This window comes from Melospiza melodia, unplaced genomic scaffold, assembly GCF_035770615.1.
Source record: "Melospiza melodia melodia isolate bMelMel2 unplaced genomic scaffold, bMelMel2.pri scaffold_28, whole genome shotgun sequence".
NCBI lineage: Eukaryota > Metazoa > Chordata > Aves > Passeriformes > Passerellidae > Melospiza > Melospiza melodia.
Genome location: NW_026948600.1, coordinates 7,806,963 through 7,825,370, shown reverse-complemented (window position 1 = coordinate 7,825,370; position 18,408 = coordinate 7,806,963).

The window sequence follows — 18,408 nt, the reverse complement described above, 5'->3', positions numbered from 1 at the left end:
TACATCTAAATTAGTAAACTTCCGAGCCATGTCTTTTAATCGTTCTAAAAAGGCAGACGGAGACTCATTCTTGTTCTGCTTGACCGCATACAACTTAGACCAGTTCATAGTCTTAGGTATTCCTGTCCTAATTCCTTCCACCAACAATTCCTGATATTGTTTTACAGCCCTTATTCCTCCCGTAGAGTTTGGGTCCCACTTAGGTTCCTCACTTGGTACCAATTCATCAACTGTCTCATTTAGTTGTCTCAACCGAATTTCCTCACGAGCCTTTTCTCTAGTGGCTCTAATAACCATTTCCTTTTCCGTGGAATCCATTATAGTATCTAATAATACCTGTAAATCATTCCAGTCCAGATTCTGAGTCTTTATTACCATTTTAACCACCCTTGCCACCCTTTCAGGATCCTCCCGATAACTCCCCGCTGATTGCTTCCATATTACCAAATCCCCGGGGGAGAAAGGCACCTTTATAAGTATCCTTTCTCCCTGTGGTCCCACAGCTTCCCTTAACGGCACAATTAACTGTGGCCCCTTCTGCCCCTTCCTTCCCTTGCGAGTCCGCCCTGCTAGCGGAGTTCTTTAAACACTCTCATTCTTTTCACCATCACCACCATCACTATCACTCTCACTAGATCCCGTTTTTATAGCTATATCCGCAGGGGGAGCAGGGGGCACATTAGGAGCAACCGGAACCCTTGGAAGTGCTATACAATAAGACAAATCTTCCTCGATTGAAGGATACAAATTACGCTCCTTTCTTTCTTTACATCTCACACACTCCCTTTCATCATTCACTTCTAAAACCAAAATACCACATTCCTTTTGCCATTCCTCTTTCCGATATAAAACGAAAAACAAATCCAAATATGGTATTTCATCCCATTTCTCATTCCTCCTTAAAAATTGCATCAAAGATTCCATTATCCCCAATTCCAGTGTACCATTCACCGGCCATCCCGCTTCCCCAATCTCATATTCAGGCCACCAATGATTACAATAATCTATCATTTTACTTTTATCCAATTCTTGATAATACCCTTCACTTTTCCACCGTTTCAATATACAACCTAATGGTGTATTTCCAGGTATTTTACCATTGGCTTGCACTAAGGTTTTAAAAGTTTTAAAAGACATCATATTACAACCTTTAATTCCACTATTAATCCCAATAAACCAATATACCTTAAACCAATATACCTTCTCGCCGTCCTTCCCTAAAACAAACAGGAGGCGAGTTCCGGTCCTGCGTCCTTAGACGTCTTATGGCCGGAGCCTAGGCTTTTTTACCAACCACCAAATCCAAATCCAATTATCACCTTTTTCCAATATAAAGCACCTTCAGGCTTACCTTGGCAGTTGTCCAACAGGCACGGTGTGTCGGGCACGACCTATTACTCCCCGAGAAGTGCTCGGTGCCGGCTTGGAGTGGATCGGGACGCGAACCGCCCCAGCAGCCTTTGGAGTCCTGCCGCGGACGCCAGAAAACTGTTGCCCGATTGATAAATGACACAAAACTCGGATAAGTTTTGTGGGTGCTTTATTAAGGGCCCGGGGAACTGGGGGACTCACGTCCCTAAAGTCCGAGCCCCCAAATTCACGTATGGGTGCTTCCCTCTTATACATGCGATTCACAACAAAGTCTCCAAGAAACAGTTTCCCCGTTCCCCTTGCCTAGCCTCCAAGAAACAGTCCTCCGTTCCCCTTGCCTGGTCACAGACCCCTGGTGATACATTCCTTGGTTCACAAACAAGATCATTAATCCTCTGCTTATCTTATTCTAAGAGCATTGTATGCTGCCTCTAGACCGGTTAGCATTCTTACTTTCTTGCACTAGTTTAATTATTTATTAAATCTCTAAGACTACCTGCTAGGTAACACACAAAACCCAACACACACTTTCAACGGCTACAAAACTACTTTTTAACAAACCAGTTCACACACAACTCACTATAATTAAATATTTTGCTAAATTTCATTTCTTTTCCAACACTGCAAGAGCCCCCAGGGCCGGGCAGCTGCTCCCAGCCCTGTGCTCTGCAGAGGGAACTGGGCCTGGGGCTGCAGAGCTGCCCCACAGCTCTGCTGCAGCTCTGCCTGCACAGGAGGAGCTGCACACGTTGAAGCCCCAGCCAAGAGAGCAGAGGCATGGCTGGGGGCACAGGAGGGAGGGGGCTTTTTCAGAGGGAGGGGCTGCACTGGAGGGGATCCTGTGGACATCTCTAAACTCTCCCTGCCACAGCATTGCTGGGTTTTGTTTTCTCTCCTTTCCTGATATTCTCTCTGCTTCCTGGAGATTTCCCTCCTGCAGGTGTTTCCCTGTGCCTGATCACTCCTTGCCAGCACTCACAGACCCCAAATCTCTGTGAACTTATTGATCACTTAAAGTAACAGTTCAGATGTCTCAGGAATTTTTCAAAATTAAAAATCAACATTTAATATTTATGTCTCCTCCCTGCCATTCTCCACGAGTAGGAAACTGAGTACAAAGTATTAGGAAATATCTTTTTTTTGCCAAAATCTTTATCTTGGAAATATTCTATGACTGATCAGAACCCCTCAGCACTTTAGACCATCACGAGCATTTCACCTCCCCTGCACTAGAAATCCCCAGAATTGTACTCACAGGGTCTGTAGGCAGTGGGATGTTCCAGCTTTAGGAGTTCACTGCAGGTGCTGCAGCTGCATTTTCCTACAGCCAGAGGTTGCTGTGCCAAGGGCTGGCAGTCATTCTTCCCCAGGCACTTCTCAGCACCTTCTCAGCCCTGACTGATTGAAGCTCTCTGTGCCTTTGTGCTGTGCCCAGGATGGCTGCAGGCAGTGCCCCAGCCCTGCTGGGCTGGCAGAAGAGCTGTTCATCAAGAGAAATGTGCTTTTGAAGCTCTTCTTGGTTACCAGGAGCTGCCTCTATGCCAGGAGCCCAGCCCAGCTCAGCAGCACAGACACAGCAGAAGGACTTTAATGAGCCTCTGGGGCTTTGTGCTCAGGCCCTGAACATCATTCCCTGAGAGGGAGCTGAAGAAACCTCTCCAGAACTCTAAGTCAGAATCCAACTGCAACGTTTCTTGGACTTTTAATGGGTCCCATTGAGGGACACAACTGAGAAAGCATCCCCAGACCCCTGGCAGAGCAGAGAACTGGAGGCAGTGATGACAGGTGGGGACAAAGAGAAGCCAAGTCCTGGTGCGCTGGGGCACAGCAGGTTCTGTGCCAACAAGGGCTGTGAGGAGACATCTTGTCCTGAGGCACTGGGGCCTGGGTTTGGCTTTTGCCTTGAGTCTCTGAGATGTCTCTGCCATCCTGGCCTTCAATTATCTGCTGTACTTAGTCCCTGGAGAGGCTTTGTCAGTAAGAACACTCAGTGGGACGCATTAATACTTCAAGGTACTTCAGTTATTTTAAGGTACTTGGTATTTCCCTTTTGATAGAGACTCTGTGAGAGGTTTGTGCAATCATGGCCCCAGTTCTCTGGTTTAACGAGTCCCTTGAGAGCTTTGCACTGACACTCAGTAGGGCTCATTAGCACTTTGAGATACTTAAGGTTTTTAATGTACTTTTTGGATTTAAGTATAATTTTAGGTACTTTTATGGATTTTTCTTCTGACACTGAGTCTCTGAGACCTTTATGTGCCATCCTGGCCTCCAATTCTCTCCTCCAAGGAGTCCATGAGGAGCCTGTGTTGGGTATCTTCCCCCTTTTCTCTTGCACAACATAGATGGAACTGAAAGAATTTTGTAAGACTTTCTAAAAGCATCCAAACAAACATGGGACAATTAACAACACAACAACAACCACTAAGAGAATGAATAGTCCTGTTTTAGCTAGACATCATCCAACCCTTTAGTCCTCAGGATTGGAAGAGTTTATTGAACCAATCTTTGTTTTCCACTTGAAGCTTCTTGAACCCTTCCTTCAGTACCTAAATGCTCTTGTGGATTGACTCGCTGTGAATGGAGAGGTTCATGCAACACATGCCCTCAGAGTCTACCCAGCCATTGCCATGTGCCCAGAGTAAAAACTCTATCGCTCTTCTGCAAGGTGGCATGTCTGATGGACTCTATGTCTGAGAGCAGGCCACTCAGTGTGAGGGAGGTAGCATTGGTTTGCTTACTTAACAGGCACCCAAGATGGTCTGATTGTCCTAGAGCTTTAGCTGCAGCCACCCAAGGCAGTCCACATTGGGGGTGCTACCATCTGATACCTGGATTAAAGCTTTCAAAGCCATCTGTTTGAAATCATCCAATACTTCTCTCAGGACACCTGCTGCTTGATCATCTGGTAGGCTGTGTTGTCCTTCTCCAGCTGGATGATTGCTTGTCAATTCCACCCTTTCCTCATTATTAGCATAGTCTGCTATTAATTGATTTAGTAAACACTTCCATCCCCCTTCCCAAAGGGTGCATTCTGTAGGTGACAACAACATGCTTATCATATATTTTAAATCATATGAGGTTGAGACATGTGCTGTAAACATGGCCCTCATTAGTCCATTAAAACAAGGTAAGTCCTTCCTATGGTCTTTAGCTGCCCTACACAGATCCTTGACTTCCCCGTAAACCAATGGCTGATACCTGGGATTCTGCTCCCTTTTTTCATAACATACCAGGGCAATGAGGAGTATTGAGACTATTGGCCAGTCTCCTTCCTTAACTGATACTTTCTGGATCCTTTCCTGGGTATCTTCTGGGGTTGAGGGGCAAGGTGTCTCTGGGGAATCCAAACTGCTTTTTAAGGAGGAAGAATAACTCAGAGGAGAAACATTTGGATTAGAAATAGTGTGACAGTTGGCCTTAGTATCTTTGACTATGGTGTCTTATTTTTGCCGGAGGGTGAGGCAAAGGGCACTGCCATTTTGTCAGGTGTTGGGGAGGAAGGGCCTTGATTTAAGATGGCAAACAACTAGGCTGGCATTCTGGAGGCATGGCCCAGGCTGAAGGTTGAATGATTGAAAGTGGGGGCATGACCTGCAGTTCTGGGGGTGGAGTCTGGAGGTTCATTCAGGGTGGAAGAGAAGGTTGTGGTAGCAGGAAGTGGAGGAGCCAAGAGGGAGGGAGGACAGTCAGGCTCAGGGGCATCTGGAAAATTTTTAATGATCCACTTCACAATTGATTTTTATTTGTTCTTTGAAGATATTTGGTCATGATTAGTGAGAATTAACTTAGAGCATCCATATATGCACCTTTCTACTTTGGAGATTCGGCTGCCCATTTTTCTCTTTCTCCACCTTAGGTGGAACAGCCACTGGAACACCCCAAATCAATAATGGGACATGGGTGCATATTGTAAAAACACTGTGGAAAAATGGGCAATAATTGTCCTGCATTTCCCTAAACCCACCTGCAATCCTACACAGGTGAAACTGTCATTGTTCCTGGCGATCCTGGCCAAGATCCCTCAAAACAATGATGAATCTGCCAGCCTGACACAATCCAAAATCCTGGGGAGCACTGGTCTATCCATCAGCTAACCACTCTGACGAGACTAAATGTCATGGTCTCTGTTTGGGCAGCAAAGGTTGCAATGAGTGTGGCTGTGACAAACCTTTCTGGTTCCCCAGCTTCAGGGCAAGGGTGGTGAAAATGAAAAGAAGCAGATGCTGGGGAAGATGAGACAGGAAAGCCTTATAAATATGATTGCCTGGCAAAAGATTTTGAGAATATGGAAACTATAAGTGAGATTAAAATGAAATCAAGCTTTGAGACACCAAGCCTTAGTTACTGAACAACTGGAAAAGAGTGGTATGGCCAGCTGAAAGTAATCTTCCTTTGATGAAACAATACCCTCTTCTTGCAGACAGATCCAAGGCTCAGACCAGACCCTACTAGCTTGGCAGAAGGAGTCCAAAGAGTAGTTTTTAGGGTTTAAAATGTAGCACAGTATGGTAATGTAATCATTCTTATAGGCTGTATAAAAATGCTATCAGATTTGTATCTTGTACTAGATTGGTTAGTGAAAATTAGAATATGCAGCACAGAAGAAGATTTATTGTATAGTAATGGGAAGTCCCCTCCTCTTTTGGGCATCCATTTTGGGTGTCTCTTTCAAGCTCCTCTTTCGGGTCTGCTCCGAGCTGTGGCTGGCAGCTTCAAACAAGGCCCCTGCACCCACACCCTTTGCAATAAACCACAAGTTCCAAGAACTGGCTTCAGATATCTCTTGTCTCTGTCTGTCCCAACCGTCCTAGCCCCCAATGATCCTACAAGCAGGATCAATGGAGTTGCCCAAAAAGAACTTTAGTAACAGGGTGAAAAACAATTAACATGGAGAAGTCAAGCACAGAACAAGGGTTGGGATTCAAAGACCTGAGATAAAGTCGAAGCAACAATATAGTGACCAGTATCTTAATGGTCTATTGGTTCCATGAAGGCTCGCTGTGCCAGTGGCCCCTTGGTTCCATTGGGGCCCAGTAGTGCAACAATGATTCCCTTGGTTCCACGAGTTCCCAAAGTGTCACAATGGCCCCTTCCTTCCATGAGGCCCTGCAGTGTCACAATGGTCTCCATGATTCCACGGGGCCTTGCAATGCCACAATGGTCTCCATGGATCCATGGTGCCCTGCAGGATCACAATGGCCCTTTGACTCCATGAGGCCCTAAAATGCTACAATTATCTTTTGGTTCCACAAAGCCTCATGGCTTCAAACTGGCCCCTTGGGACCATGCAGCTCAACAGAGCAACAATTATGCCCTTGGTTCCACAAGGCTCCACAGTGTCACAGTGGCCCCCTAGATCCATGGTACCCTGCAGGATCAAAATGTTCCCCTTGGTTCCACAAGTTCCTACAGTGTAACAGGTTCCACAAGGGCCTGCAGTGTCACCATGGCCCATTGGTTCCTCAATCCTCCACAGTGTCACAACAATCTCCACAGGAAGGAAACAAGTGAGTCCCCGTGTTGCAGGGGCAGATGAGAGGCAGTCACCAGAGGCCAAGTCTAGCCAGGTTTGACTGTATGGGCAGATTTTGTCTGGGAGTAACCCTTGGATATAGAGAATTTTAGACATGGAATCCCAATTTTGGTGAAGGTGCCTAGACAAGAAAGGCAGTTCTTTCCCACAGGAAGGAAAGCACAGAGCCCAAGTGCTTCGCAGCCAGATGGGAAGTGGCCCTTGACATGTCAAATTCAGTGGGACCTGTCAGACAGCCTCCAGGAGGCCAAACCAAGCAGACTTGTTCCATGTTCCTTTGATTTCATCGAGCCCCATATTGTCACAATGGTCTCATTATTCCATGAGGTCTCGCAATGTCACAATGGCTTCTTTGTTTCATGAGCCCCAACAGAGTCACAAGGGTCCATTGTCTCCATGTAGCCCTGCTGTGTCACAATGGTTCCTTTTATATATTGGTCCCACAGTTTCATTATTGACACTTCCTTCCACAGGGCCCCCTGAGTTGCACAACAGTACCCTTGATTCTTTGAGGTTCTGTAGTGTCACCATGGTGTCCCTGGACCTGCATTGTCACAACTGACCCATGAGGTTCCGTAGTGCCACCGTGGTCGCTGTCAGAGGCTAGATGAGATCAATGTCCCGAGACACCTTCGGATGCTCGGAACACCCATGTGGGGCCAGGGCTGGGTCAGGCCTTGGTTTGTGGTGGGACAGAACCCCACCCACAGCCCTGACCTGGCAGATCTCTCAATCATATAGCAGATGCTGTGCCAACCCCACTCTGATTGGCTGAGCTGTCAATGAATCACACACTACCAGCCGGTGCCTACCCTAAATCTGATTGGACAAGCAACTGGCAGTCCCAGCCCACGGGCGGGCCCATGAAGGCCCAGGGGGTTAAAAGTCAGAGCACGAGGCCAGTCTCTGGCCTGCATCCCAGTTTCTCCTGGGGTTCCTCTATTGGTGTAGCTGGAATCTGAGTAGTTGGTAGCTATGTGTGTGTCTTTCTATGGATCTTCTGTCTTTCTGATGTTCTCTATTTGTTCTCCTTCTAATCCTACTTACCTGGAACATTTTACGTAACTAAACATCTTAAGGGTTGAAGGTCTTTAGGTTAAATGGGCTAAGTTAATGAAGTTAATGCTTTGATAGAAGTCTTATGTTAAAGTGGATGTTGTAATAAACCCTTTGCCCAAGTTCCTTGACTGTTGATATTTTGCCAGTAAAATTTTGAGTCATTTGGACATCTTAGCTCAGCCGGTTTTTGCATGGTGCTGGTATCACCGAGGCTGTGGATTCAATCCCTGTGTGGGCCATTCACTAAAGAGGTGGACTTGATGATTCTTGTGGGTCCCTTCCTACCAAGAATATTCTTTGCATCTGCTCATGTTGACAATATCTGGTTGGTGTTTCTCCTGTGCACCAAACACAAGTCAATGAACCTTTGGTTACCCCCAGCATTTCAGTGTTCTGGGGTGTTCCAGCCTTGTAGGCTCACAATGGCCTCTTGTTCCCAATAGGCCCCACAGTGTCACACTGGCCCCTTGGTTCCATGGGCCCCAACAGTGCCACAATGATCCCCTTGGTTCCACAACTTCCCACAGTGTCCCACTGGTCCCTTGGTTCCATAAGGATCTGGAGTGTCACACAGTTTTATGACATTCGTCCTTGCTGCCCCTCACATCCCCCTGCCCCACAAACAGCCCCGAGCCACTCGTGAGGGACAGGCCCTGCTGGCCCAGGCTGGGCTCAGGGCTTGGCCTTTCTGCTTTCCCCAGCCAGCCCAGGTCTTGCTCAGCATTGCAGTTCCCTGCTCAGAGCCTACGGCTGCCTGCAATCCTGGCCTCAAGGATCTGCTCTCACCAGTCCCTGGGGAGCCTTTGGCACTCCCTGCCCTCAGTGGGGCCCAGCGATGCTCCAAGGCACTTGGAATTTTGCTTCTGACTTCTTGAGCAGCTTCTTCAGCCTTCTCTCAGTGCCTGAGGGTCCTGGACACAGCCCCAAATCCACTGTGGTGATCATCAAAATACAGAAAGCCCTCAGGAGCTCCCTCCCTCCCTCCCTCCCTCCCTCCCTCCCTCCCTCCCTCCCTCCCTCCCTCCCTCCCTCCCTCCCTCCCTCCCTCCCTCCCTCCCTCCCTCCCTCCCTCCCTCCCTCCCTCCCTCCCTCCCTCCCTCCCTCCCTCCCTTCCTTCCTTCCTTCCTTCCTTCCTTCCTTCCTTCCTTCCTTCCTTCCTTCCTTCCTTCCTTCCTTCCTTCCTTCCTTCCTTCCTTCCTTCCTTCCTTCCTTCCTTCCTTCCTTCCTTCCTTCCTTCCTTCCTTCCTTCCTTCCTTCCTTCCTTCCTTCCTTCCTTCCTTCCTTCCTTCCTTCTCCAGGGTTTGTGCAGCTGATTGGAGTCAGTTTGGAGTTCTGCTAAGGAGGAAGATTTCAAAATGCACCACATACTTTTTTTCTTTAATCAAGTGAGTATTTATTATTTTCCAGATCAGAGAAGAGCTGAGAGAAGCATTACCCAGGTGATCTTGATGCTGAATGTCTCCTTAGGAAGTCTGGGCACAGAGAAGAATGAGCCCCTTGAGGGCTGACCCTGTTTGGACAAGCTGCTCCTCACCCCCAGCCTCACCATGTCTGACATGGTCCACCTGGCACTGACATCCCTGTGCCCTGCAGCAGAACCTTGTCCCCTGAGCTCTGCAGCTCCATGTCCAGCCCATTGCACCATGTCCCACCTACTCTCCTCAGAGCTCTACCTCCACACAGGCCCAGGAGTTTTCCTTTTGGGAAGGAAAGAATGGCAAAGCCTGAGCAGGTTTCCTAAACAACAAACCCACTCAGGAACCACCTGCTCCGTCCAGGCTGCCTGGAATGGTGTCAACTTTCTCCAAGGGACAGTGTGAGCAGAAATGATCTCTGGGAGAATTCTCTGAGTCTCCCAGCTGAATTTTCTGTCCCTATCCTTTCCCTGGATCTCTGTTGCAGACAGAAGCTGCTGGTGCCATCCTCACCGTTAACATCTCTCTTGAATGCAAACAAATATTTCCAGGTGTATTAAGCAGGATTTTTCCTTGTTTCTACAAAACTTTTGTGTTCCTCAAGGAATGAAGAGGCCCTTTTTTGCAGTGAGGGGGTCACATGGAAGCAAGGAATCAATTGTGACACTCGAGTCCCATGGAACCAAGGGCCCATGGTGATACAGCAGGGCCACGTGGATCCAGTGGTCCATTGTGACACTGTGGATCCAAGGAGACCATGGAGACACCCCCAGAACCTCCTGGAACCAAGGAGTCCATGGTGACCCAGCGGGGCTGCATGGAGCCAATGGTCCATGGTGACACTGCCCATCCAAGGAGTCCATTGTGACACTGCAGAAGCTCATGGAGTGAGGGAGGCCATTGTGACACTGAAGAACTTCACGGCACCAAATATCCATGGTGACATCAGGATCAGCAGGACATCATGGGAACCAAGGAACTGTTGCTGGCAGTAGGGAAACTCATGGAACCAGGGGCCCTTGTGGCACTGCAGAAGCAACAGAGCTGCTGGACCTTGTCCCCTGGCCCTGCACAGCTCCTTGGGAGGCACGGCAGGAGCAGCTCCCTAGGAGCCTCGGGAATGCCCCTCTGGGATCCATGGCACACACTCCCAGGGGCTGGAATTCCAGTTCCCAGCCAGGAAAAGATGTTTCTGCCCTCAAAGGCAAAGCTCTTAAGAAGGAGCCAAAAGCCAAGTGGAGCAAGATCTTACAGTGACGTTTCACTGCCAACCTCCATAACTTCACCCACGGTTGTTGTAGCTCATGGATTGGGATGTAAATCAGGGCAGGATCTTTGGTGGGAGTTGCCCTGGGTTAAGGGAGACACTGAGAGAGAAACAGAGCAGGCAAAGTGAGGCAGGAGAGAAAGGAGGACACAAACACAATCAGCTGAGAAGGTGACACTCTGAAAAACAGAACTGGAACTGATGGAAAATGAATGGGACAGAAATCGATAGTTCTAAAACTTTTATTTACTATCAAAATAGATCACACACACCCAGACCTACACAATCCTGATCCCACACCCTCAAATTTTGATCTCACTTCTCCCAATCTCCTTCCAACACCATCTCACCCTGGAGATTGTGGAATCAACTAGATATGGCATGGGACTGAGTTTTTCTGAGGTGGGAACAAGGCAATTTGACATGAATTGAGCCATTTTGGGGTAAAATTGAGGTGTTTTCAGTGGGATTGAATAATTTTGAGGTGACAGACCAATTTATCTTGAATTCTGGAGTGCAAGGATATGGAGAATACTTCCTGAAATCCCCCAAGAACACACAAATCTTCCAGAATATGTTCCCAAACCATAAATTCCACCTCAAACACCTTTGAAATAGTAGGATTTTAGATATCCTTGATCAATTACTTTCTTTTTTGTCATATTTCAGGTGTTTTTAAGTGATAAAGAAAAATCAGAAGAAAATTAGGGCCAAACCAAAAGGATAACCAGCCAGGTGTCCTCCCAACATGGATCACAGGAAATGTGGGTCACTAGGGCTCTGACCAATGTGAATCCTCCCATGGGGGATGAAGCTGGAGCGGTGCACGAAGCTCTTCGGCAGTTGGAACATTTCCAGGGCTTCCCTTACCGGTGCCTCCATTGGTGTCTGGTCAAGTCAGAGCTGCCAATAAAACTCTTCCCACACTGGGGACACTCGTAGGGCCTCTCCCCAGTGTGGATGTGCCGGTGGGTGATGGGGATGGAGTTGTCCTTGAAGCCCTTCCCACAGTCAGGGCAGCAGAAGGGCCTCTCCTCAGTGTGAGTCCACTGGTGGCCGAGGAGATTGGAGCTGGTCTGAAACCTCTTCTGACACTCGGGACACTCATAGGGCCTCTCTCCAGTGTGCATCATTTGGTGGATGATCAGCTGGGACCTATGACTGAAGCTCTTCTCACATTCCCCATACTTGTAGGGAGGGCATTCCCTGGTGTGGATCCTCTGGTGGCAGCTAAGGCTGAAGCTCCAGCTGAAGCTCATCTCACATTCCCCACACTCACAGGGCCTCTCCCCAGTGTGGATACGCTGGTGCCTGATGAGGTGGAGGTTTTGCTAGATACTCTTCCCGCAGTCAGGGCAGCGGAAAGGGCCTCTCCTCTGTGTGAATATGCTGGTGGCTGAGGAGATGGGACCTGATGTGAAAACTCTTCTGACACTGGGGACACTCATAGGGACTCTCCCTAGTGTGGATGCATTGGTGGGTCATGAGGGTGGATCTGTAGCTGAAGCTCTTCCCACATTCCCCATACTCATAGGGCCATTCCCTGGTGTGGATCCTCTGGTGGCTGATCAGGGTGCTGCTCTGCCTGAAGTTTTTCCCACACTCCAAGAACTTGTAGGGCTTCTCCCCATCATGAATCTGCTCATGGACCACCAGCTCCAAACTCTGTCTGAAAATCTGTCCACCTTCCTGGCTCAGGGTGGGTCTTTCCTCCTCAGCCACCCTGGGCTGGCTTTGAAGCCCATCCTCCTGTAGGATCTCTGGGGATTTTCCTCCCCATTGGCATTCTGCACTGTGGAGTCACTCAAAATGACATCTTCAATGAGGTTCTGCCATGGAGATTTTTCCTCCACTGTCTCTGAGCTTTGGCTTAAGCTCTGTCCACCTTCCTGGCACAGGGTGGGTCTTTCATCCTCAGAGCACCCTGGGCTGGGTTTGCAGCCCCTCCTCCTGTTCTACCTCAGAGGCTTTTCCTCCCTGCTGGATTCCAGACTGTGGAGCTGCTCACAATGGCATTTTCTACCATGTCCTGCCATAGGGATTTGTCCTCCCTCCTCAGCTCCTTGTCTGGGGGAAGAAGGACAAGGAGAGGATGGGATTTCCCTCCGTGCCAGAGGGAAGGAGAAGGAGATCCCCTCAATGCATCCCCAGCAGGATGTCACTGGCACCAGGGTTGTCCTGCAGCTGGGGGCCATGCTGGGAGATGGAGCGGGAGAGAAGGGGAAATGGCACTGATTTTCTCCTCACCTGTCTGGGGGTCCTGGGGGATCCTCATTTTCCTTGCAGCCTTGTGTTCCATCTGGTGAAGGTTTGGGGATGGGAAATTCTGTTGTGGGAGGAAAACAAGGGATAAGCACATTGAATTTTGTACTGGTTTGAAGGCAGACCTGGGGGAGAGTCTAAACCAAAATTGCAATGATACAGAAACTGCGGCGAGGTGTATCTGGCCTGGGAGGTCAGTGTCTGGCTAGCAGAGGGTAGGCCGAAACCCAGCTGCAATCCAAAGCGAGCACCCCTCGGCGTCTGAGGGCCTCGGGCTGTGCACACCTGCGGACTGATCTCGCTGCACACACGATGGCAAATAAGGAGCTGGACTCTCGATGGGGTCAAGTCAGGTTTAAGATGAAGCCCAAGACGACAACCAGGGAGAGACCAGGAATGGAGGGTGGAACAAGGTTATAAAGGGAGTTGGTGTTTCAGGGAGGGGTTTACACAGAACCAATAGGGAAGGGTGAAGGGATGAACTTTACATAACGGGCATGAGGGAATACCCAATCAATACAAAGTAAGGGAGGGGCCCCGGGACCACAGCCCATCATAACCCCCCTAGGGAAGAAGATTCTGGCAAAATAGGAGGAGTGGGGGTGATTGACTGGGCCCAGGGAGGAGAAACAAATGTACATATAAGGGTATTAGGGGGAGGAGGAATTATATAACTAAAAGGACTGACAACCCCAGTGGCAGGAGTTGCCATGGGAACAACATAATAGACAGGCGAGAAAAACAGGGAGGGCAGAACCATTATCAACCGGAGGGGGGAGCAATACAGAAAATAGGGGAGCAAACAAGGAAACTTAACAAACACACTACAACAAGAAACAGTGCCTTAAACTGACAGAGTCAGGATATAATCTGACAAACTGTTAGTCAGGGTGGTGGCAGCAGTCCCAATAAATGGTGAGTGCAGTCCTGTTGGAGTGATGAACGTGATTCTGTTGAAGCAGTGATCCTGTAGAAGGGTCTGGTCTTCCTCTGAAGGTCCCGTGATGGTTATGGAGCTCTTGTCCTCTGGCAATCCAGTAGGCAAGCTGCTCCTGCTGTTGAAAGACTCAGCTTATATCATGGTAGGAATGCTTGGATCCTCCCCCTGGGCGGAGCATCCCACAATGGGATGATGGATTTTATCAGTCCTGCAGTAAAACTCAATGGCCCATTCACAGAAGATATCTCCCCTGGAGGATGTCATCAGGGGTGAGCCATGGAAGAGATAAAGAACACTGCCCCACCTGTTTATAGCAGTTGATGAAGATGGGAATTGAAAACATGCATTTGGTTACATCTTACATTGCAGCCTGAAACAGTGGGGTAATCCCTGCTCAGGGGGTGAACACCACCCCCCTTACCCAAACTGGCTCAGGTGTAAACCCCCAGCCTGGGATGGCCACACACACACAGGGGACAATGTCACACTTTGCCTGCTTCAGGGGAGGTCTCTGTCCCTGTCACTCCCTTGCTCTTCCCCCCTTTTCTCTTTCCATCTCTCTCTCTACCTCACATTTACTGTTCAATAAAATCCACTTTCGGTTTGGTCTTGTTAGCACCTTACTTGGGGCAGAGGCATCTTTCTAAGAATTTTCTTAACCAAATCGCGACATTATTTTGGCACAGTGAGTTCAGGGCACTGTTGTCTGACCCCAAGTGCCTTTGACAACCACATGGCTCCCTCCTCTGAGGAGGTTGTGGTTCTCTCTGGAGGAACTTCTGGAAACTTTGACACAGCTTCCTCAGAGAGACTTATGGGAGAACTGATGAGGAAAACAGCTGTTGAAGGTGGCCAGTGAAAAAGAAAATATTTTGTTGTCTTTCCTTGAAAACTTTACTAAAATCACTGCAGGAAAGGGATCATGTGATACGAGTGAGCCTGACAAGGTTCATTCACCCCTAGGTGAGGAACACAAGGGGCTGCTGGAAGTCCCACAAGAAGCCCAGCTCAAGTAGCTAAATTCCCAAATAACTCCTGAGTTCACACCCTTGGGGGCTTTGCCAAATGTGAGAGTCATTATTCTCTTCGTCCCTGTCACCTTTGTGACAGCTACACAGAACTTCTCCTTCTTTTTAATAATCTGTATTGGGCCAAATTTGCACTTTTCTTTAATTGGAACCTGCAAGCAGCTGAGTTGGAGCTGTGCAAGAATTGATCTGACTTGTAATTGACACAGAATTGCTTCGATTTTCACTGTAATCATGTTTGGGATTTGTTTGCATTTACATCATATGTGACTTGTGGGAAAATCAAATATTCATCAAGTGATTTATGCAGAGTAAAGTTTGATTGCTGCCAAGTTTATTTTGCCCAGTGCCCAGGGGATTCTCAAGGGTCTCTGTGCCTCTCGCACTGGGGGATTCTTGGGAAGAGTTTGGGGGGGTTGTCCCTGTCCCTGTGACCCCAGGCCGTTCCCCAGTGGGTGTCCCTGTCCCTGTCACCCCAGACCATTCCCCAGGGGTCCCCCATCATTCTCACCCCAGGGAATGCCTGGGGGGTCTCCCTCCCTCTCACCCCTGTGCCAGGGGCTGCTCGGGGCAGTGTCTGTCCCTCTCACCCCAGGGGATGCTCGGGGGTCTCTGTCCCCTCATCCTGAGGGATGCTCAGGGGGTCTCCATCCCTCTGGCCTCCGGAAATGCCTGTTCAGGGCTGGGGACCAGGGACTCTGTGTCCCTCTCACTGCTGAGGGTGCTCGGGGCTGGGGGGGCTCTCCGACCTTCTCACACCTGGGGAGGCCGGGGGGGTCTCTGTCCCTCTCAGCCCTGCTGTGACCCCACCCAAACATCATCGGGGTCAGAGGGACAGAGACACCCCAAAGCCCCAGAAGGGCTGAACCTGGGATTTCGTTTGGGACTGAGGATTTAGGAAGGGACTGGAATTAGGGCTGGGGTTGGAGTTGGGACTGAGATTTGGATTCGAGTTGGGATTGAGGTTAAGGCGAGACATGGGATTGGCTTCAGGGCTGGGGTTGGGATTTGGTCTGGGGCTAGTCGAGTCTGGGACTGGGATGAGGTTAAATACAGAAGTGTGAGTGTGTCTCAACATGGAGTGAGATTGAGACCAGGATCAGGGTCAGGTTTGGGACTGAGATCACCCAGAGCTGGACAGGGGGGATGTCACTGCAGGATGTCCCTGGCATCGTCCCAGCCCTCCTCAGGCACCTGCAAACATGGGGGGCAGCTGGGTGCTCCAAGATCCAGGTGCTCCCATGCTGCCCCTCAATACCAGGTGAGCATTCCCTAGGGCAGCCCTGACTGTGACCCTTGGGGCTCTGGGATCAGCCCTCACATCCCTGTGGGAGCATCTAGAGGCAGGGCGAGAGATTTCTGCCCCCCCTCTTCCCTGTGGAAGGATGATGCCCAGCTGCCCTTTTCTTCTGGTGCATCCTCCTCTCCTTCGACATGGATATTCAGGGACAGGAGTGGAGGGAACGGCTGCAGCTGAGGGGCAGGGTCAGGTTGGACGTCAGGAAAAGGTTTTTGCCCAGAGGCTGCTGGGGCCATGCCCAGGCTCCCCAGGGAAGGGTCCCAGCTCCAGGGCTCTCTGAGCTCCAGCAGTGTTTGGACAGCGCTGCCAGGCCCAGGCTGGCATTGTTGGGGTGTCCTGTGCAGGGCCAGTAGTTGGATTGGAGGATCCTGATGGGTCCCTCCCAGCTCAGCCAATTCTGTGGTTCTGGGATCCCATGAGCCTGGGGATGGGGTGGCCAATGGTTGCCGTGGCAACGGGCTCTGGCTGCAGGCCTGAGCTGGTGTCCATGGCAACCACCCCTGGCATGGCGTCTCCATGGAGCTGCTGAGGGACTGACCATAGCAACAGGGGGCTGGTGACGGTTGCCATGGAAATTGACCATAGCAACAGGGTCCTGGTGATGGTTCCCCGCTAAGGGTCAGATTTGTCAGAGGCCTTCAGAGGGGTTCCCTGGGGACTTTCCAAGAGTCTCCAGGCTGTTCCACAGCTGGAATGTCACAGGCACAGACAGGGGCTCCATGGACACCTGGCAGGCATTTCTGGGGACTGTAAAGGGCCGTGTGGTCAGGGGCAGTCACAGCCATTCCATGGTGACATCCCAGGGGACCTTGCGCTGCAAAGGCACCGATCTGTAACAGGCACTCACTGGGGCTCTGTGGTGACATCCCAGGAGTCCCCTGGCTGCCAAAGAGCTGGGGTGTCCCAGACAGTCACAGGCGTTCCTGTCATGGGCACAGTGAGACCTTCAGGCAAAATTTATTAGGGAAACTCCTGTTGGGTCGCAACGTGCAGAAAGGATTCCCAATAGCCCCCATAGATGCCCAAACATCACCATTGAATCAGAGATGACACAGACTCAGATCAGAAGGCTAAGGGCTAACAGCCACCTGTTTTTTCAATCCTCTTCTTTTATACCTTGGTTTGCTACAGGTGGACTTCACTGGTCCTTTAATCAACACATTTCACATGATTGGCCAATTAAGACAACACCCTTCAGTAAACAATTTTATGGAAAAAAGCCAACTTATTCCAAACATTGTCAGCCAAGTGTTTCCACAAAAATCCACTCAGATAACACCATTTATTGATGTTCGTTTTATGTTGGGCCTTTCTTGGGGATCCCTGGATGGGGGAATCCCTCCTGTAGCAGTTCTATGCCAGGAAAAAAGAGATGCATGGGACTTTTTCAGTCTTCAGCTTCTTGTTTATTGATATCTCATCTAAAGTTTTGCATTGCTGTCCACACCAGGCTCAGTGCACTGGAAAAGCACTGTAAAATGGCCCCAAAATGTACAGTTTCAAGCTCTTTTAACATTGTCTCATCCAATAAACACTTGAAAGGTGCGTTATTTCTACTTATCTACCAATAACTCATCCCTTGACTGTCCACATATCCTCTGCACTGTGCTTTCCATGACCAATCACCTTGTGCTACCAACAGTGCAGAAAATAGAGCAGATGAAGAAGACAGGGACTACACCCCAATTCCTCCATCTTGCTTCCTATCTACACCATACTAACAACCCCAAAAACCTAAATTTCTCACCCAAGGAACATACCATAGTACTCTCTATTACCTATTTCACACTTTGGTAAATTCTAATCTATCTCAAAGTCTTGGAAATCCTCTCCATGGGGGAAGTTGAAAGTGTTTCTCTGGGGGTCAGGACCTCTCAGAGCAGACAGAGAAATATTCCCTGTGCCTTGGATTCCCACACATTTAACCTAAAATCCTTTAACCCTTAATATGTGAAGTTGCCCAAAAATGTTCCAGGTAAGTAGGATTAGAAGGAGGAGAAAGAGAGAACAACAGAAAGACAGAAGATCCATAGAACGACACGCACATAGGTACCAACTGCTGGGGTTCCAGCATCGCGAAGAGAGGAACCACAGGAGAAGGCAGGATCCAGACCCTGGACTGGCCTCGTGCCCCAGCTTTTAACCCCCTGCTCCTTCATGGGCCCGCCCCTGGGGTGAGACTGCCAGTTGCATGTCCAATCAGAGCCATGGTAGGCACCAGCGGCTGCTG